The sequence below is a fragment of the Rattus norvegicus genome, chromosome 13 (genome assembly GCF_036323735.1).
Source record: "Rattus norvegicus strain BN/NHsdMcwi chromosome 13, GRCr8, whole genome shotgun sequence".
In the NCBI taxonomy this organism is placed as follows: domain Eukaryota; kingdom Metazoa; phylum Chordata; class Mammalia; order Rodentia; family Muridae; genus Rattus; species Rattus norvegicus.
In genome coordinates, this window is record NC_086031.1 from 80,500,904 (window position 1) to 80,519,716 (window position 18,813).

At 46.8% G+C, this 18,813-nt stretch overlaps 1 pseudogene; it reads right to left on the reverse strand.

Moving 5' to 3' along the window:
* Window positions 1–3,850: 3,850 nt before the first annotated feature.
* Window positions 3,851–6,936, reverse strand: LOC108352648 (40S ribosomal protein S28 pseudogene; annotated as a pseudogene).
* Window positions 6,937–18,813: the final 11,877 nt, after the last annotated feature.

Genomic DNA, 18,813 nt, shown 5'->3' on the forward strand with positions numbered 1-18,813 from the left:
CTCTCTCTCTCTCTCTCTCTCTCTCTCTCTCTCTGTGTGTGTGTGTGTGTGTGTGTGTGTGTGTGTGTGTGTGTGACAACACATATCACACAGCCCATGTATGGAGGCCAGATTCAACTTTTGAAAATTGGTTCTCTCTGTCCACTATGTGGGTCTGGGTGGGGGGGTCAAACTCAGGTCATCGGGCTTGGTGGCAATTACCTGTACCCACTGAGCCATCTTCCTGGCCTCAGACTACTTTCAGTATCTATTATAGCGAAAGTGCAGTGCCAGTAATTGTGTTTATTTGGGAATAAGGAGAAAGCAAAAATCTATATGAGATCAATAGAAGTGTATTTTTTTCCTGAGTATTTTTCAAGTCCATGGATGCAGAATCACAATTACAAAGACCTGATTGTCTACATTTCAGGTCTAAATCTGGGAATGTGGTAAAATAAACATAACACCTAAAAGCCCCTGATTATTCTACCACAAAGAAGGATGGGGGATTCATGAGGAAGGTTTTCAACCAGGCCTTCCTGTAGAGATCAGTAGATGGGCCCCATTGAGAAATCATCAATGTCAAGGAAGGTAGGAATCAGTATCCTCACTGAAGCAGTGCATACTTCTAATCCTAACACTCGGGAGGCAGAGATAGGCAGATATCTGTGAGTTCGAGGCCAGCCAGAGCTACATAGAGAAATTCTGTCTTAAAAATGAACAAACCAACGTGCAAAAGGAGAGGGCTAGCATGAACCCTGGGGTGGTACTGAGGAAGCACATATGTGGGGCTCGTGGTTCTCTCTCTGTAGAATGACTGTAGTGATGGATGTGTGTCTGCATATGTGCATTCCTCCTCTGATCTGCTGAGATGGCCCAGAAGCAATGCACACAGTAACAGGAGCACACAGTCCACACCTTTGTCTCTGACCGGTCTTCACTAACAGAATGGATGAAATCCTACACAATAAGTGAAGCCCAGGAAAATCTTATACCAAGAAAATAAGGACATTCTCCCTGGCTCATAGAGGAGATGCTAAAATGATACTTTACTGTGACAGTGAAGTGAGTGACTTGATAGAGAAGAAAGTTCACAAGTGCCCAGAGCAAATCCCACCAGTGAGAGAACAGACCACATCCTGTGCTATCTGATGAGAAAAGAACCCATCACTGCTTCAGTGTTATTTTAACCAAAAGGGACCAACCTGAGCCTAATCAGGAAGAAACATGGCACCGACCAATAGGAAGCTATTTCTCAAAATGGCCGGTCTACAGCCTAAAGGCACCCCACCACTGAGGCTGCCTTTGAACTCACTGCATAGCCAAGGAAAACCTTGAACTCCTGATCATCAGGCAGTCATTGTCAATGTTGAGGGGAGGCCCACGAAGGGCTCTGGTGGGAGAGAAGGCTGCAGACACATGACAGCTGCTTCAACCACATAGTTTTAAGTTAGCTCTTTTGTCTGGAAACACGTTACAAAAATTGTGAAGAGTTTGCATAGAAATGCTAAAATGAATTTTGAGCAAAGGGTATGTGAGAGTCCTTTATACTGATTTTCAATTTTCTCCAAGTTTAAAATCAGCGGTCAGGAGAGATGATTTCATGGTTAAGAGAACACCTTACTCTTGGCTCACAGTGCCTACATCTAGTGGCTCCAGCTTCGTCTCTAAGAGATCATGTACTCTCTTCAGACTTCTGTGGGTTCCAACACCCTCATGGCACGCACACAACACAGACACACAAACATATACCGTTTTTAAAGTTATTTTAAACTGAACAAATTAAGGAAAACAGTAGTGAGGTAGGGAGATTCTGGACTGAGCACGGCTCTGTCATTTCATTTCCCAATTCTAGGGTCCGGTGATACTGGCCTGGAGACCAACAATGTATACTAGGAGTCCGGCCTTCGGATAACGCAGGGGAAGATGGGGAAGATAAGATTATTCCAACACACCGTTGCAAGAGTCTCTGTGCTGCTTTCAGTGGGTTGAGTTAATACCTCTCCCCACCCCCACCCACCACTGAGGCTGCCTTTGAACTCACTGCATAGCCAAGGAAAACCTTGAACTCCTGCTCACCAGGCAGGCCTCCACCTTCTGAGTATTTTATAATTTTGGAGAGGAGATTTAATGGAGTGGAAGACAGATGGAGAGAGCTGGCAGCTCTGGAGCTCTGAGGGGAGGCTACCTGCACAGCGGCTGCAGGAAGAGGAGGCCACGAGGGAACCCGGATGTGTTAGAGAAGCAGAGACAGCACACTGGACTGGCCAACAGGCTAAAGAAGAGTGTGATAAAAGCCCAAAGGCAAGCCAACGGTTCAAGCCGATGATGTTCCCTTTCTCTTCTGAGGCATGACATTAGGGCTAGGAGTAGAGTTTGGCCAACTAAACAAGCCAGTTCGAGCCTGACCCAAGGTCATTCGGATCACTTGCACACCAGCTTCAACGTTAGCTGCCAGCGGCATTGACCCAAGGAGATCTGAAAAGCTATGAGCCCCACTCCACATAGTTTAGGGCGTGGGGCCTGATGCTAGTGTACTCACTTGCAAATGTCTACTAAAGCCTTGCATCCTCACTGTTAGTTTCTCTGTCTGTCTGTGTGTGCTGATCTCACTGTCTATCTGTTCTGACAGAAACCAGCTCTGGCCCTGTGCTCCCCACATCTTTACCAGTCAGTACTGAATTCTGGCTCTGAGACACCTCAAGGGGAACCTCTCCCTCCATCTTGCCTCTGTATGAAGCGAGCTGGTCTTGGCTAAAGCTGCACATCTCCCAACGGGTTCTCCTCCTCTCCACCCTTGCTTACTGTCCCCCTCATCTGTTCTGCACTCTCCAGAGATGGTTCCCAGGAACCCTCAGGACGAAGCTGAACATGGCGCAGGACTGACCTGTGCCCTTTCACAACACACACCACTTACTCCTCAAGCCTCTTCTCAAGAGAGCACCTAGTCTTTGCCCTTGGAAAGCAGAGGCAGGAGAGTTGTTAGTTCAAGGTCAGTCTGGGCTACATAGAGCTCACAGAGATCTACCTGCCTCTGCCTCCCAAGTGCTGGGATTAAAGACGTGCACCACCACACTCTGGCTCCTCTTGCTTTGCAGGAAGCTAACTCCCACTCACCTCATTTAGGTTCCCCGCTGAGGTGCCCTCTGGGAAGGCTTTCTCAGTGTCTTCCTGACCTAACCCAGCACTGTGAAGCCTCTGTAACAGCCACACACTTTCTCCACACTCCACCAAAAGTATGAGACTAACGAGGGCACACTTCATTCTCACAGGTCTCGTGGTCAGTGCTGACCTCAAGTTTGATGCCCATACATGCTGGACGAGTGACTAAGCACTGAATGGATGCTCGCTCCACGCAAAAAGGTAGTGTCATCATTTGTAATCCAGTTCTCACCTGTCTCCCTGAAAATGGACTTGTGCTAACAGTGCCATAGCAGAAAGTACAGAACACAGAGGTTTAGGGTCAGCTTGGTCATCAGCATTCTGGCCCAGCTGTGACTTTTGATTTTGTCTCTCAGATTCATCAATAAAATAGGAATGAGGGAATTCACTGCACTGAGGCCCAAGGAATGCTTAAAAGAGCACTGTCACATGACTGTAATAAATACATTGGTCAGTAGCAGCAGGGACAGATTTAAAACAGGGCCTGGGCCAGGTAGCACACTTCACTCATGATTCCCAGGTCACCACTCAGTTTCAAGCCATCCAGCCCCTAGTGATTTCCACCCACTTTTTACAAGCCTCTGAGTTTGGACACAGCCTGACCTCTAGAGAAAGCCTTTGTTAGACTTCATTTTTCTCTTTTGTAATCTGTATAGAAGTTCTTGAATATTCTACGTTCAGATGTGATTTTATGTTTTGAATACAAATGCTTTATTTAACAGTTGCAGGTCATTCCGTGGGCTAAGGTGTGGATATCCAGGACCCAGCAGCAAGGTCAGCACAACCTCCAAGCTTCTCTTTCTGACTCCCATAGGGTGAGCCCATCACCCTCTCGAACAGCCTTTGACATTTCAGATGACAGAGCGGCTGGTGTCATCCATAAATTCCACTCGCACCTGCGTGCACTGTCCCTGTGAACCGGTCCTGCCCAGCACTTTGGTTACCCTAGCCAGCTTGATGGACTGTACTCGACTCATGTCCATGATGGATGATCTGGTGGAGAGCGAGATTCTTTACTTATGCTTACACAGGCCAGAAGAGGAAGAGGAGCAGGAGGAAGATGAGGAGAAAGAAGAGGAAGAAGACGACTATGATGATTTTCATACCACAATTTGGAATAAAATTAGAAATATTGAATGGTTACCATCTTGAAAACCATTTTTAGGTTCCCCAGAGCTAAATAACACACAAACAAGTATCTATAGTTTATCCCTAGTGCGAGCAGGAGGGACTGTCATTCATAACGTTTCCCACACATCAACACTTTACTCATTCCTCTTCCTCCATGTGTGAACTGACGATTCTTGGTGCTGAGGTTTTCAGAATGATTTTGCCCTTTGGGGTATGTCACAGTTCCGTTGTCTAAAATCAGATGTGCTTCTTTACCTCCCTACTTCCTGATCTGTCTATGACTTAAGACGTTCCTCACCCTGTACATCCTATACTGTAGGTGCCATGAGACAAGCTCGGGGCCCTACTTATGAGACTGTCACTCCTCTGAGAAAAGGAAACCTAATACATTGAACACTACACTACATATTCTGAAGTGGTGGGCAGCCGGGTGCTGCTGGATCCTGAGGAAGACCATGCTGACAAGGATGAACTGGTCCAGGGAAGTCTGGGAGACAAGAGGAGGGGGAGTGGACCATGGTGGAGTGGAGGATGGGATGGAGGTGACATGGGGGACAGGGCTATATGAGCCTTGAGGAACAAGGGGTAGGGAGAGCATGAGTGTTCCTCAGAGGCCAGGCTGAAGACGCCCTCAGGCTGGTAGTGTATATTACTACATTACCAACAGGGCGAACACACACCAGTCTTTAAGCAGGCACAGGTCTGGGGTTCATCTTCTCTTAGGAAAGTCAGCTACACACAGAGTGTTAGTGTGCCAGTATTTTACCATTGATCTTTTCCCTGTGAAAATAGGTGGTGTGTGTGTGTGTGTGTATGTGTATGTGTGTGTGTGTGTGTGTGTGTGCCTATGTGATTATGTGTGTGTCTGAGATTGTGCATGAGTGTGTGTGTGTCTGTGTGAGGGTAAATCTGTGTGTGTGAATTTGTGTATCTGTATGTGTGAGGTATGTGTGTGTGTATGTGAATGTGTCTGTGTGCATGTGTGTAGGTATGTGAGTTTGTGTGTCTCTGTGTATGAGTGCGTATGTCTGTATGTGTGATTGTGTGTCTGTTGGTTTCTATTTTGTTTCTTTTTCCTTCATTCACACAAGGAAGGGCTTTTTAGTGGTAACAAAAAGCGAAAGAAGGGTGATCTAGGAAAAGCAAGGGGCCCCAGGGAGGTCTGAGGCCCAAGTTTACTACGGGTAGGTTTTGTGAGAAAGCAGAATTACTCAACCTTTCTGCTTCTTTCATTTGATGAGAATTCTCATCAGCCATGGGTACAGAGCTCCTAAAATCAAAACCCACCATGAAAGAAAGAAAGGTAAGAAAAGGTTGCAGGCCTCCCTGATGAAAGCCACACAGGGAGAGGAATGGTCTCTGCAGCGGAAAGGAGAGTGGTGTGGGTGGCAGTGGCTGGGGAGTGGGGTGGGTGTGGGGACAGGGAGGAATTTGCATCTCATGGCTCAGTCAGATCTGAAAGCTCACATCCTGTTTTTCTGTAGGTTGGGCGCATCGGGCTCCAAGAGCCTCCTCGTCTGACCATGGCCTGCCTCAGGAAATGAGTGTCAACAGTCTCGCAGATGGGAACCAAACTTCTGGGTGACTGACTACCCAAGAAAAAGCAAGTCCAGCCCTTCCAGCCCCTGCCTTCCCTCTACCCCAATTCTGAGACTCCAGGCCTCACCCCCTTCTCCCTAGAGACTATCAACAGGAAGTTAAATCAGCTGGAACACTCTGTTCCCTTGACATTTTTTGTTTTAAATCTGCAGCTGTGTTAAGGCTTAACGCATCCTCTCTGGCTCTACATCTTGGGTCCATCTCTTTCCCTGTCTGGTGCTTTTCCTTTCCTCATCCATGCACAGAAGACTGAAAATATGGAGACAATTTGGCACCAAGAACTGAGGCTATGTAATGGGACGAGAGCAAGCAAATGAGAATGAAGGAATGGTTTGCAAGAAGGAAGTCGGGTGTTGAGAAAACATCAGGGGCTGAAATGCTGACTGCGGGTAGGCTAAGGATGTTGGGTCTGACTTAGGGATCATTACTGAAGAAAGACCATCAAGACTGAAAAGGAGCCCTACATAAAGTCTCTCCTCACTCATTCATGGTGCTCACCCCTTATCAGCCACGTGTGGGTGTATCTTCTCTCCTAACATCCTACACTGCCATCTCGGCATAGGCTGCAGCCACCACATTCCCTCATACATTCCGGAAGCAGCTGGTGCTGAAGTGAATGAAGCTTCCTTCTCTCTGTCCTTTAACCTCAACCCAGTTTGTCAGGTAATGAATAAAAGAAACAGGACCCAAATAAGCAAGCTACAGTTCCCAAACGCAACTTGGTCCTGTTGGAGATGCTGTTTCTTCTCTTCCTGTGGCTGCTTCTGTCTTGCTCTCTACTTGTCGATATTTCTGTCTTCATGGAGCAAGATGGCTCTGGTACTCTTCGGAATGAGACGCCGTCCCTCGAACGCTGCCTTTTCTTTTGTTGCCTCGCGCTCGAGTTTAGAGAGAAAATACCTCTAGAGTGAGACCAAGAGAGAAAACAAGAGTTAAACTAAGCCTCCACAGCCATCAAGCACTTTAGGATGGGAATTAATCTCTTCCAAGTTCTCCCTCAACAGATTGGAGAAGAATGTCCCCCGTTCATGGTGGTAACTGATCCATTACTGCGCATGTGCAAAGCATCCGCTCGGGCTCTAAAGACCGCCCAGGAAAGTAGCTTATCTTTTGTTACTCGGGTTACACTTCCTGGGTAAAGCCTTAGTGCCCACCGCTCCTCAGACCCACGTGTGAGAGAATGCACCTTAACTGTGTCTCTATAAACCACGCTCAGAAACCCAGGTTATGATACAGAAGAACATCTTTTATTAGCAACGGGTCATCCTGGGCTTATCCCCTGCTTACCCACGCTTGCTTCCTTCCCTCCTTCCTTCCTTCCTTCTTTCCTTCCTTCCTTCCTTCCTTCCTTTCTTCCTTCCCTCCTTCCTTCCTTCCTTTCTTCCCTCCACCATTCCTTCTTCTCTCCCTCCCTCTCTCCACCCCTTCCTTCTGCTTTCCTCTCTTCTTCCTTTTCTTTTTTCCTTCCTACCTCTGAAGATCAAAATCCTAACATCACACACAATAAGAAAGCAGTTGGCCTATGAGATTCATTCTCAGCTGGGCTGTCATTTCTAACACTAGGCAAGCATCTGCCAAATTTGATATTTCAATAAATTCCAAGCCATATATATAATATATAGCATATATTATATATAATATATATGGCTTTTGGGATTTTGCTTTATTTTCTTTCTTTTATCCTAATTCTTACTCTACTCTTTCTTTTTCGAGGGGTTTTACTGTGTAGCTCCTGTCTGTCCTGGAATTCACTCTGTAGACCAGGCTAGCCTTGAACTCACAGAGATCCCCCTGCCTCTGCTGGCACTAGAACTTTGTTTTATTCTTCAGAGTCTTACTAAGTTGCCCAGGCTCACCTTGAACTTATGAACGTCCTGTCTCAGCACCGTCAATGCTAGGATTCATAATCATTCATTTTTACTCTCAGCCCAAATCCTGTGTTTTATTTTTAATTATAAGTATTTTATTTTACTGTGTGTGTGTGTGTGTGTGTGTGTGTGTGTGTGTGTATGTGTATGTGTGTATGTATGGTGACACAGTACACATGTGGAAGTCAAAGGAAAACTTGAGGGAGTTGGTTATCTCCTTCCCACCATATGGGACCCAGGGATGGAACTCAGGTTGACCAATTAACTAGACTCATCTTTACCCACTGAGCCATCTTGCTGGCCCCCAAGCCCTATAATTTAAAAAAGTAAAGCCTACAGTTAGCATCATAGTCCTCAGTGAAAAACTGACAGTTTTCTCCATAAAGTCAGCAGCAAGGTGAGGGGGCTCCTTTTTCCACTTTTCTTCAACAAGGCACCCGGAGTTCTAGTCAGAGGAGTTGGCAAGAAGAGATAACGAATACTGAAACCCAAGAAGGAAAGAAACCTCTGCTTTCAGACGGCGTGATTTTATTTGTATAAAACCCTGAAGATTCAGCAAGAAAACAGAGCTGGAAACAATAAACAAATCCAGCAATGCCGCGGGATAGAATATTAACACAGAACTCTGTTTCTGCACAGCATGAGCAACCGAGGAAGAAAGGCAAGAAAACAGTGTCATTTGAAATAGCATAAAAAAGAATGAACTGGGCAGGAAGGAGTCGGCTTAGCAAGGGGGTAAACACCGGACACAGAAAACCACAAACATTGAAAAGATTAAAGAAAGCTAAATAGAGAGAAAGATACTATGTGTTCATAGATCAGGACGTGCTACATTGTTAAAACAGCCACATTGCCAAAAGCTATCTAGGTGTCCAATGCCACCCCTGTTAACTTTGCCACAGCGCTTTTTGGAAAACAGACCAGAAGGAAGACTTGCAAAATTCATATGTAACCTCAAGGGACTCTAAATTACCAAAAACCTTGGAAGTTGCTGGCCTCCTTATGCCCAGAGATCTCCAGGAAAACTAGCAATATTAAGCAATGTCCTCTCAAAGGAATGGATATAATATCTGCTCTTCTATCCAGAAAACTGGGAATTTATGTGTTTGTCAATTACCTACATGTATGTATGTGTACCATGCTGTGCCTGGTGCTAGAGGAGGTCAGAAGAGGGCACTGGACCCCATGGTCCTGCACTTAGATGTAGTTATGGGCTGCTATGTGGGTGCTAGTAACTGAACCCAGATCCTCTCAAGAGCAAGTGTTCTTAACTGCTGTGCCATCTGTCCAGTCAAAGGGAGGCCCCCTCCCCATCCACCCACCCTGTGCAATGGGTACAGAATCTCTGTTTAGCAAAAAGATAAACTTGCCATTGTTGAGTTTTGAGACAGGATCTTACTGTTTGCCCAGGCTGGATTCAAAACTGAGAGGTACAAGTAACTTTTCTACCTCCATGTCCTGAACAGCTAAGATTTACAGTGTTGCACTGTTCCACTGTGCTGGGTTTGGGGCTATCACACAATAGCTTAAAGTTAGGTCAATACTACTGCTCTGGACACTGGTTGAGAAGGTGAATTTTATGCTAAGGAAGTGGCAAGGTGGGGAGTGGGGAGGTGTTAAACTGAATTCTTGAATAGCCCTGACCACAGATCGCCCCCACCCGTCACTCTTCTCTCTAGGTATATGACTCACTGGATAAAAATTTCTGAGAAAACAGATACGACATCGATAAAAAAAGAACCATTATAATACCAAACCATAAGCTGCATTCTGCCTCTTGTGTTTTCTAGGACTGAAGACAAAGCCAACTTCAGACAAGGACGTCAGAGTCACCTGTGTCATGATCCAGTCTAACGACTGGCTTGAGAGGTGGTTTCCAACATGGAGACTCTGAGACAAACCACAGGGCTGAGCCGAGCAGTGGCAAGAGGAGAGGTGGAGTGCTCTGGGCTGTGTACAGTATCTTAGTCTTTGGCTGGGCGTTGAGATTAGCGGCTAAAACCACAACAAATACAACCAAATCCCTAAGCTCTCCTTGCCTGCCTCCTCAGGTGATCTGAAGAGCAATGATTGGTGCATATAGCCTACCTTTTGTGGGCGGTTCATTTTAACACTGCCACTAATAAGGTGTTAAGAAGATCACCTCTGTACCAACTGATAATGAAATGGGAGACTAAGACAACATTAGCACCGGTAGGGTCTGCACCCCAAGCTACACACACACAAGCCCAGCTTCTGACGAGTGGGAGGACTTCCTCCTAAGGCGTCCCAGAACACCCAGCACGCTGCTGGTCACCTTGTGTTGTTTAGTTTTCTGTACCCGTCCCTAAGTCACTCTCAACGCTGCATAAAGGATGTGTGAGGCTTCAGTCTTGACCCCACCCTGCAAGCTGCAAGTCTTCTGTGATGGCTACCGCAGTTAGCTTTAGTGAGGCCTCTGGAACGGGTGGTCTTCTACCATGGACTTCCACAATCCTGGCAAGTTTGCTGGTCCAGGGACTGGCTCGTTGTATGCGACACTGTGATGTTCACACACACAGGAAGTTCACAGTACCATCGCATCGTGATCCTCGTCGAATATGTTATCTTTCACGACATCTGAGATGGTCTCCTGGTAGTCCTGGGAGAAGAACTATGTAGCGGTTGCCACCCTCCCAGTGCTTGTGGCTTAGGGTCCTCGCCCAGACTTTGTAAGATGGATGGTTGGAGGCCTCCAGGTTCTGTTATCCTCCTAGTTGCTGTGAGGCTTCTCAGAAGCACTGGCAGACGACAGAGTGAGGGTAGGGTTGAAAGGGTTGGAAGGGTTGGGTGGGGATGGATCAGGAGGGGATCCTCCCAGGTCTTGGTTACTCCCTCTAGGGGAACACATTGGTCCCCCTGGCTTCCCAGGGCTTCTCCAGAGGTACCAGGGTGCTTTAGGCACTGTGGACCCTGGACAAGTCACCTGCCGTGGGTAGTCAGGCCTCCCAGAATGTGCTCTGAGGCAAGAACAGCTGAAAGCTCTGAATTTTCAAGAGACTTAAATGAGAGCAAAGTGTATTATACAGATATATGTTATGTAAATAAAATATGCATTATTTATTCACTTATATATTTTGAGGCAGGACCTCACTATATTGCCCTGGCCGGCCTGGAATTGGGTATGTAGACCAGGCTAGCCTCTAACTCACAGAGATTTCACCTGCCTCTGCATCTCAAGTGCTGGGAATAAAAGCCCGAGCTACCACAGCTGGGCATTAACATAATATTTTGAAGACTTAAAAACAAACAGGGGTTGGGGATTTAGCTCAGTGGTAGAGCGCTTGCCTAGGAAGCGCAAGGCCCTGGGTTCAATCCCCAGCTCCAAATAAAGAACCAAAAAAAAAAAAAACAAACAAACTTACTTTGTTTCCCTTCTCCCCCTCCTCCCCCCCTCCCCTCCCACTCGGTCCCTCCCTCACTTACCTTCTCTTTAAGGCAGTTTCTCACATAGTCCAGGCTCCAGACTGACCTGGAAGTCTTTTGGATGTTGAGGAAACCCTTAAACTCCTGATCCTCCCACCGACACCTCTCAGGTTCCGAGATTACGGCAGGAACTCATCATACCTGACAACCCTTTTGGAGTTTTGACTCTGCAAGCTAAAGTCTCTTGCTAGAACTGGTTATCTGGAATGTCCTGGGGACCAGACAAGTGATTCCAGTTCCATCCCAGATTCTACTCCTCGTTCATTCTTTTGAAAATATATCGGTCTTGTTTACCCAGCTGTTTGCCCCAGCAGCAATGAAAGGATCTGTCCTTCCCCCACCCCACCCCCGTTTAATTTTTTTCTGCAAACATCAACAGCAAAGCCCGAACCATCACCAATTCAATACAGTAAGCAGGATACAGGCACTATGTACGGAATAACGAGCCCGTAGCCTGCTAAAGAGAAATGGCTTTGTTTTCTTGGGCCTCCTCCTGGAGCACAAGGGTCAGCGGAGAGGACCTCGTGGAGTGGGAGGAAGTGGAGTTAATGAGACATGCAACCTTCTTAGAAAACACGGGTCTGGACGACTTTTTTTCCCACTGTTGTGGATTTGCGGGCCAATCATGTAAACTCTTTTATCACCCTGTGTGAATCTGAGGTGGAGGCTGCATGCTGTTGCAAGGCTTAGGTAAAATCTTGTCCAGACTGAAACAGAAGAGAGGAAGAGCCCCTTCCTAGACCGCTTCTATTAATCTTTTGACCTTCCCTCTTTTCTGCTCTTCTCATCTCTTGCTGACTCAAGGGATCCAGGGTGCTACTGCTGTGGACAGGATCCCACCTCAGCGTCGCCATCAGCCTGAGTGGAGAGCCGTAGACCAGGCTAGCTCCCATATCCTGGAGCAGGGATGTGGCCAGAGGCGTGGGAGGAGGTGGGGGAAGCTGGGGCGCTGGGGAGGATTCACAGGAAGGATGACTCTGGTTAACAGCAGAAGACTCTGATCAGATTTTCTGTAGTGTGTCAGGCTGTTGGAAGTGGAAAGTGGAGACTGCTTCATGACAGGATTCACTGGTGAACGCGGACTGCAAAACCCTAGTGCTTCAGAGGGTGACTAGGAACCGAGCCTGACTCAGGCCTGTGAAGGGGGTTGGGCTTCATCCACCCCTGGATGCAGGGGAAGGGCGGTTTTCACAGGCTTTTTGGACAGGACAGGTTTATGTTCTAGGAAGGTGACTAACAGCAAGTCTTTGGACAGAACAAAGAGAGCGTGGGGTTGAGACCGGAAAACCTAAACCGGAGAGGAAAAAAGAGATTTAAAAGACTTATCAGGCAAGGATGGATGGAGTAGGGAGCTAAAGGGGCTTGGAATAATTTAAGATTTTGAAATAAGGCTGACAGGTTTCTCAAATAAAAACACCAGACATGTAGTTAATATGGAATGTCAAATTATGAATAATTTTCTGTATAAATATGTCCTGGGCTATAATTAATCTCAAGTTCTAAATGAATCAAGTGTTTATGGGTTTTTTTTCCCCAGAGAGCTTTATTTCGAACTCATCTTAAATATAAGTCTGACCTGCTGTCATTTATTTATTTATTTATTTATTTATTTATTATTTATTGTCAAGCTTCATTTCTTTGGGCCTTTTGATACAGATATGATGTAGCCCAGACTGTTTTTGAACTTATCATCCTCCGACCTCAGTCTCCTCAGTGCAGGCCAGCTGCCTGTGCTAGCCACACTCGAGTATAAACCCTCTGGCTACAATGCTATCTGTAACTGAATTACCTGGTACCTGGTCCTGCTGGGAAGAAACAAACGCTTGGGAACTGGGAGGAGTATTTGACGCCATCGGATTTCTCATTTTCTTTTCTTTTTTTTTTTAAATATTTTTTTATTAATTTTTACTTATATGAGTAGAGTATAGCTGTTTTGAGATGCACCAGAAGAGGACACCAGATCCCATTACAGATGGTTGTGAGCCACCATGTGGTTGCTGGGATTTGAACTCAGGACCTCTGGAAAGAGCAGTCAGTGCTCTTAACCGCTGAGCCATCTCTCCAGCTCTGGATTTCTCATTTTCATCCGGAGCATGAGCAGAGATAAAAGCATTTTCAGACATCGTCTTTGCTTCCGTGTCCTGGAGCTTGCTCCACCCACCGTTCACTGAGTATGCTGTGTGTGGGGTGCATATGTGTGTGGCAGACATGTGCGTGCATCTGAGGTGAGAGGTCAGCCTCAGGAGTTATTCCTCTGGAGCTGTCTACTGTTTCTCAGACAGTGTCTCTCTCTGGGACCTAGGGTTGGCTGACTAGGTTAGGTGCCAGGCCAGAGGGCACCAGGGATCTGCCTGTCTCTCTCTTCCCAACATTGCGATCACAAATAACTCTCCCAGTTTTAATTCCCATGCTGGAGATCAAACTCGACCTGGTGCTTGCCTTTGCTCCTTGAGCGATCTCCCCAGCCCATGGTTGTTACATGGTTGTTACAATTTAGTATTCTTATAAGTAACAACCCCAAGGAAATAACCTAGTTCAGATGGTTGGTTTTTTTTTTTTTTCTGTGTCCATTATACTAAAGGCACTACCATAGTATGAGTCTAAATCCTCCTGATACTCAAACTTAACGTGCACACCTTGGGAAATACCTGTAGAAGAAGGAAACCTCTGGCAGGTCTGACTCAGGAGCCTCAGCCACTGTGGGTGGAAAGGAGATGCCCTAGTGTGCTCGCAGACAGCGGGCTAGACTGGGTTGAGAGGGAAATATGGAATTCTATTAAGACCCCACACATAGGATCTGTCGTGCAGCTCCCAGGCATCCAGTGGGTGGGAGATGGGTAGGACTGTATACGTGGGTGGGCCTCGCTGCCTGAGAAAATTGGAAACTAGTAAAGTGGTTGGAGAGTGTTGAGGGATTCAAGTCCCCTGACAGACACCACCTCTCGATAGCTAGTTTAAGCTGACACTCAGGAATGCTTGCTGGCCATGGGATTGGAACACAACCTGCCATCGGCTTCCTTGCACAGTGTTTAATTGTCCTGTTTTTTTCAGTGTCTACTGATACTTGGTAGGGGTTCAGGATGATGTCAGCCCTGGGCTACCCAGCAGAGAGGTTTCCCAGGTTTCTCAGTTGTAGAGTCGAGTCACCAGAACTGTGGCATGCTGACCTTGAACCATTCTTTCCCAGGCATCTCTGACCTTTCAGGTCCAGCCAAGAGCTCAAAAGCTCCCGTCATGATCTTCGCCCTTCATCCACACAATGGCTCCCACTGTGGAGTTCACAGATGCCCCCCTTCCTCCAGGCGTCACAGAACCACTCCCTTGTAAAAAGACTCCTGGCTTATTGGAGTTATGGCAGGGAGATGCTGGCCCCGGAGTCTCTGACTCAGGAAGATTAAACCCCACAAGCAAGACTGATCCGGCTGGGGTAAGGGAGAAGGCTGGGTAGAGAGAGTGCAGAGTGGCTGCAGGTGGATCCAGGCGTCTTCATTTCACAGATGGAGATGCAAACTCAGAGAGAGTGAGCAATTTGGTCCGGCAGAACAGGCTGAGCTGGGATTTGATCTCTGACCTCTCGACCTCCAGTCTGGGGCTTTTAAAAATCACTCTGAAGACAAGAGTGGCTGCTGTTCCCATGTGGGTGCGGTAAAGACGCAGGAGCGTCATGTGCATGTGTAAGCTTGGTGCGTGGTGACTATAGGTGACACTATCAGGCATAACTATTGGTAACATGTCCCCTGACACCCCGGCTTAGCTGCTAGCATCCATTGTGCCACAGTTTCCTTTCCTTGAGACAAGGAAGGCCCACCAACGTACACAGTTCTTACTTGTGATTCATATCACAGTAAATGCTAAGTGGTTGGAGCAAAGAAATGCAAACAACAGAGGCTTAGACTTCAGCTTACTTCTTCACATAAAATTCCCAGGTACACATCAACATGGCTTCCTCGGCTCCAACCATCACACTCTTCATCTGCCACTCTTTTACTTATAGCCTATGTTGATCCATACAGACAGCTGTAGATGCAAAGCATGCTGGGAAATGTAGTCTTTACTGCATCCGGCCACACATGCGGGGGGGGGGGGAGGGGGGCGGGGATCTGTTGTTATTTTTTAAAGAGAGAACATATGTGGAGAACAGATAACAGCTACTACTACCTGGCTTCTTGCCTGGCTTGATAGGCCGTTTTATGCCTTTGATAAGAAGGTGAAGCTTAGAGACATCTCTGCCCAGAAGGTTTGATCTTATAGCAAGTTTCTGTAACTTCTTCAAATTAACTTTTCCTCTGCTCAGTGAAGAGATGAGAATTATTAATCTACACATCTCAAGAGGATGCTGGAAGTTCCAAATAAATGAACTTGCTAGGGGATGCCAGGCCAGGTGGAAAGTGAAGAGGTCCTATACTGGGATACCTGGAGGGCTGTTTGTCTTGTTTTCTACGTTTTTGTTAGCATATACTAATCACACATCATAGTAGGTTCCATTATGGCATTCTCATACCCATATATAATGTATTTTACATTTTGGTCACATTCACTTCCCATTGCCTTCTGATTGATTGATTGATTGATTGATTTGAGATGGGATTTCTCGGTATAGCTCTACTACTAGCTATTCTAGAACTTGCTCTGTAGAACAGGCCAGCCTCAAACTCAGAGATCTGCCTGCTTCTGCCTCCTGAGATTGAAGGTGTGGGACATCACCACCTCTGCAGTGCATTGCCCTCCCTTTTCTCCCTCCCACTCCTGTTCAGCTCATTCCCTTTATCTTCCTAATTAATCTCCCTTCTACAGTCAGCTACCCCAGCTCTAGACCCCGCCCCTTAGGTATCCAATGAGGCTAGTTAGAATTCCTTACCTGAGCGTTGGTACCTTATCAGCGGTTATACCGGTTATACCGTTGAAGGAAAATTCTCCCTCCTCCAGCAAACATTAACCTCCTATATAGATCCTCGGGAGAGTGAGACCTCACAAGCCACAACCATGTGTTAATGGGTCCAGTTGTGCTCGAGTCTTGTTGCAAGCAATCATACAAGCTGGGAGCTCAAGAATGCAGCAGGCAGGTCATGTGGGGAAAACAGTGAAGTTCAACGCCATCACCTTGTTTCTGCCTCTTCGTCCCTAACAATCCCTGGGTTTTGGTCGGTGGACAGTGTGTGTGTGTGTGTGTGTGTGTGTGTGTGTGTGTGTGTACGTGTGTGTGTGATATAAGCACACCATCCATCCAGCAGTTCTCATCACCTTGAGCAGTTATGAGTCTCAGCCGTAACTGCCAACCACTGTGAAAAGAAGCTTGTCCAGATAAAGTGGACAGCCTCACTAACCTGTAGCCATAAACACGAACATTCACAAGGCGATTTGACAGGCACAGCATACCCATTTAGCATTGTTTTGGTACGTCTTTCAAACGTATCAGCCCAAGCTGGCTTCAGCCTGGTTGTAGGTGCGAGCCCTGCAGAACAGCTCTTGGGTTTGCCCGTCTGCTCCTGTTCTGCTGCGAGCACTCCCGTGGCTCTATTTAGTACACTGTGACCAACTGCTCCTCAGGGGTTCTGCTCCTGGCCTTCTGTGCTTCCTTCTGGTGGGTGCCTGCTGGCCCCTGAGCTGTAATCGCAGGTAGCCAAAGAGAATCAGAGGGCAGTGGAACTTACTAACCTTCTGTGAGAAGGAAGCCATTAGACAGCCTCCAGGATGCCTCGGAGTCATTCTCCTTCCCTTCTAGGCTGTAAGGCACAGACACAGCGTTAGTAACCCTTCTGCATACTCTGGTGGAGTCTGTGACAATCTCCAGCCTGTGCCTGTTTTATGGGAACCTGTTCTCATCCATTGGCCTTTAATCTCCTTAGGAGAAAACCTTTTCTTACCACCCATTACATCACTCAGGGGCCAGTATTTATCCTCTGCCCCAGTCGGCCAGCAGGAATTTGAGTTTACCTGCTGCTAGGGGAGGAGTTGAGTTTGGGAGAAAACCTTGCACAGTACCGCCACCAAGAGAAAGGAGGTAAGATTTGAATGCAGGACGTCTGGGGCCAAGTCTGGCTCTCTATTGTTGAAGAATCACACTTAAGCGGAAGGGGTAGAAACCCAAAGTTGTTTGGTGTAGTTTCACACCCTTGCTGGGAACTCAGAATTTGAGTGAATGGTGGTTTTCGCCATTTCCACAGGCAGTGAACAGACAGTATTGTGTTTATTGGGTATACTTTGGTTGTTGAATTGATGTATTTTTAATTTTTTTTATTTTACTCTACGTGTACGAGCGTTTTGCCTATATGTATATCTGGGTACTAATTGTGTACCTGATGTCCAGGAAGGCCAAAAAGGGTGTCAGAGTCTCTGAAACTGGAGTTACAGATGGTTATGTACCGCCATGTGTGAGTTGGGAATGAACTGGGATCCTCTGGAAGAACAGCCAGTGTTCTTAACCACTGAGTCCCTTCTTCAGCCCGTGGATAGACGTTTTAAAACAACCAGAGCAGGGGCTGGGGATTTAGCTCAGTGGTAGAGCGCTTACCTAGGAAGCGCAAGGCCCTGGGTTCGGTCCCCAGCTCTGGAAAAAAAAAAAAAAAAAAAAAAAAAAAAAAAAAAAAAAAAAAAAAGAACCAAAACAACCAGAGCAGCATTCCAAGAGTTGAAGGTGCAGGGTCTTAGGGAGCCTTCACCATGGGAAAGGGCTTCCTGCAGTGCTTCTCTGCTTGGCTTCCTGGAAAAACTGGAGCTCGAGTCAAACAAGGGGCAGTTGTGACCGATGTCTATGTCATACCCGCAGCCATGAGACTCCAGCACAAGCAGATGGTGCTTCCAACAGTTGTCTACGGGGGAGTGGGTTTCCCCGGAGCCATGGGCATCCATCCTGGGGTTCCTGACAAGGTCCAGCTTCACACTGTTTGTATCAGAGTGCAGAAGTCACGTGGGCTTCAGAGAGAGAGCCAAAGGTAAAGGTGGTTGCAACCTGTTTGATCTCTTAGACTCACACAGTGAATGAAAAGAACTGAGTCTACCTGCACGTGGTTGGGCTCACACACACACACACACACACACACACACACACACACACACACACACACACTAACCATAATAAAAAACTGGGTAGGGGTTGGGGATTTAGCTCAGTGGTAGAGCGCTTGCCTAGCAAGCGCAAGGCCCTGGGTTCAGTCCCCAGCTCCAAAAAAGAAAAAAGAAAAAAAAAAAAACTGGGTATGGTGGCACATACCTTTAATCTCACACTAGAGAGGCAGAGGCAAAGAGACACCTGTATTTCTGAGTTCAAATGCAGCCTCATCTACATAGAAATGTACAGACCAGAGCCAAGGCTACATAGTGAGATCCTTTCTTTAAAGAAAAAAAAAAGATTGAGAAAACGTTATTAAAAATAAATAAGAGAAAGAAAGTTAAACGTGCTAGCCAGATAATGAGTCTTATTTATTAATTTGGAAAGTATGGCTCACGTGGGCTTTTAGAAAGACCTAGAAGGTCAAAGACAGCGGCAGGGCTAGTCCTCAGCATAGCCTGTCCACCCAGAAGAGATGAGTGCCTTCAGGCATATGCACACCTTCAGTGCTAATCTGCTCACTCAGCAATCCAGGGGGAGCTTTGAGATGGAAAAAAAATCACACTGGGCATGGAGGTGCCA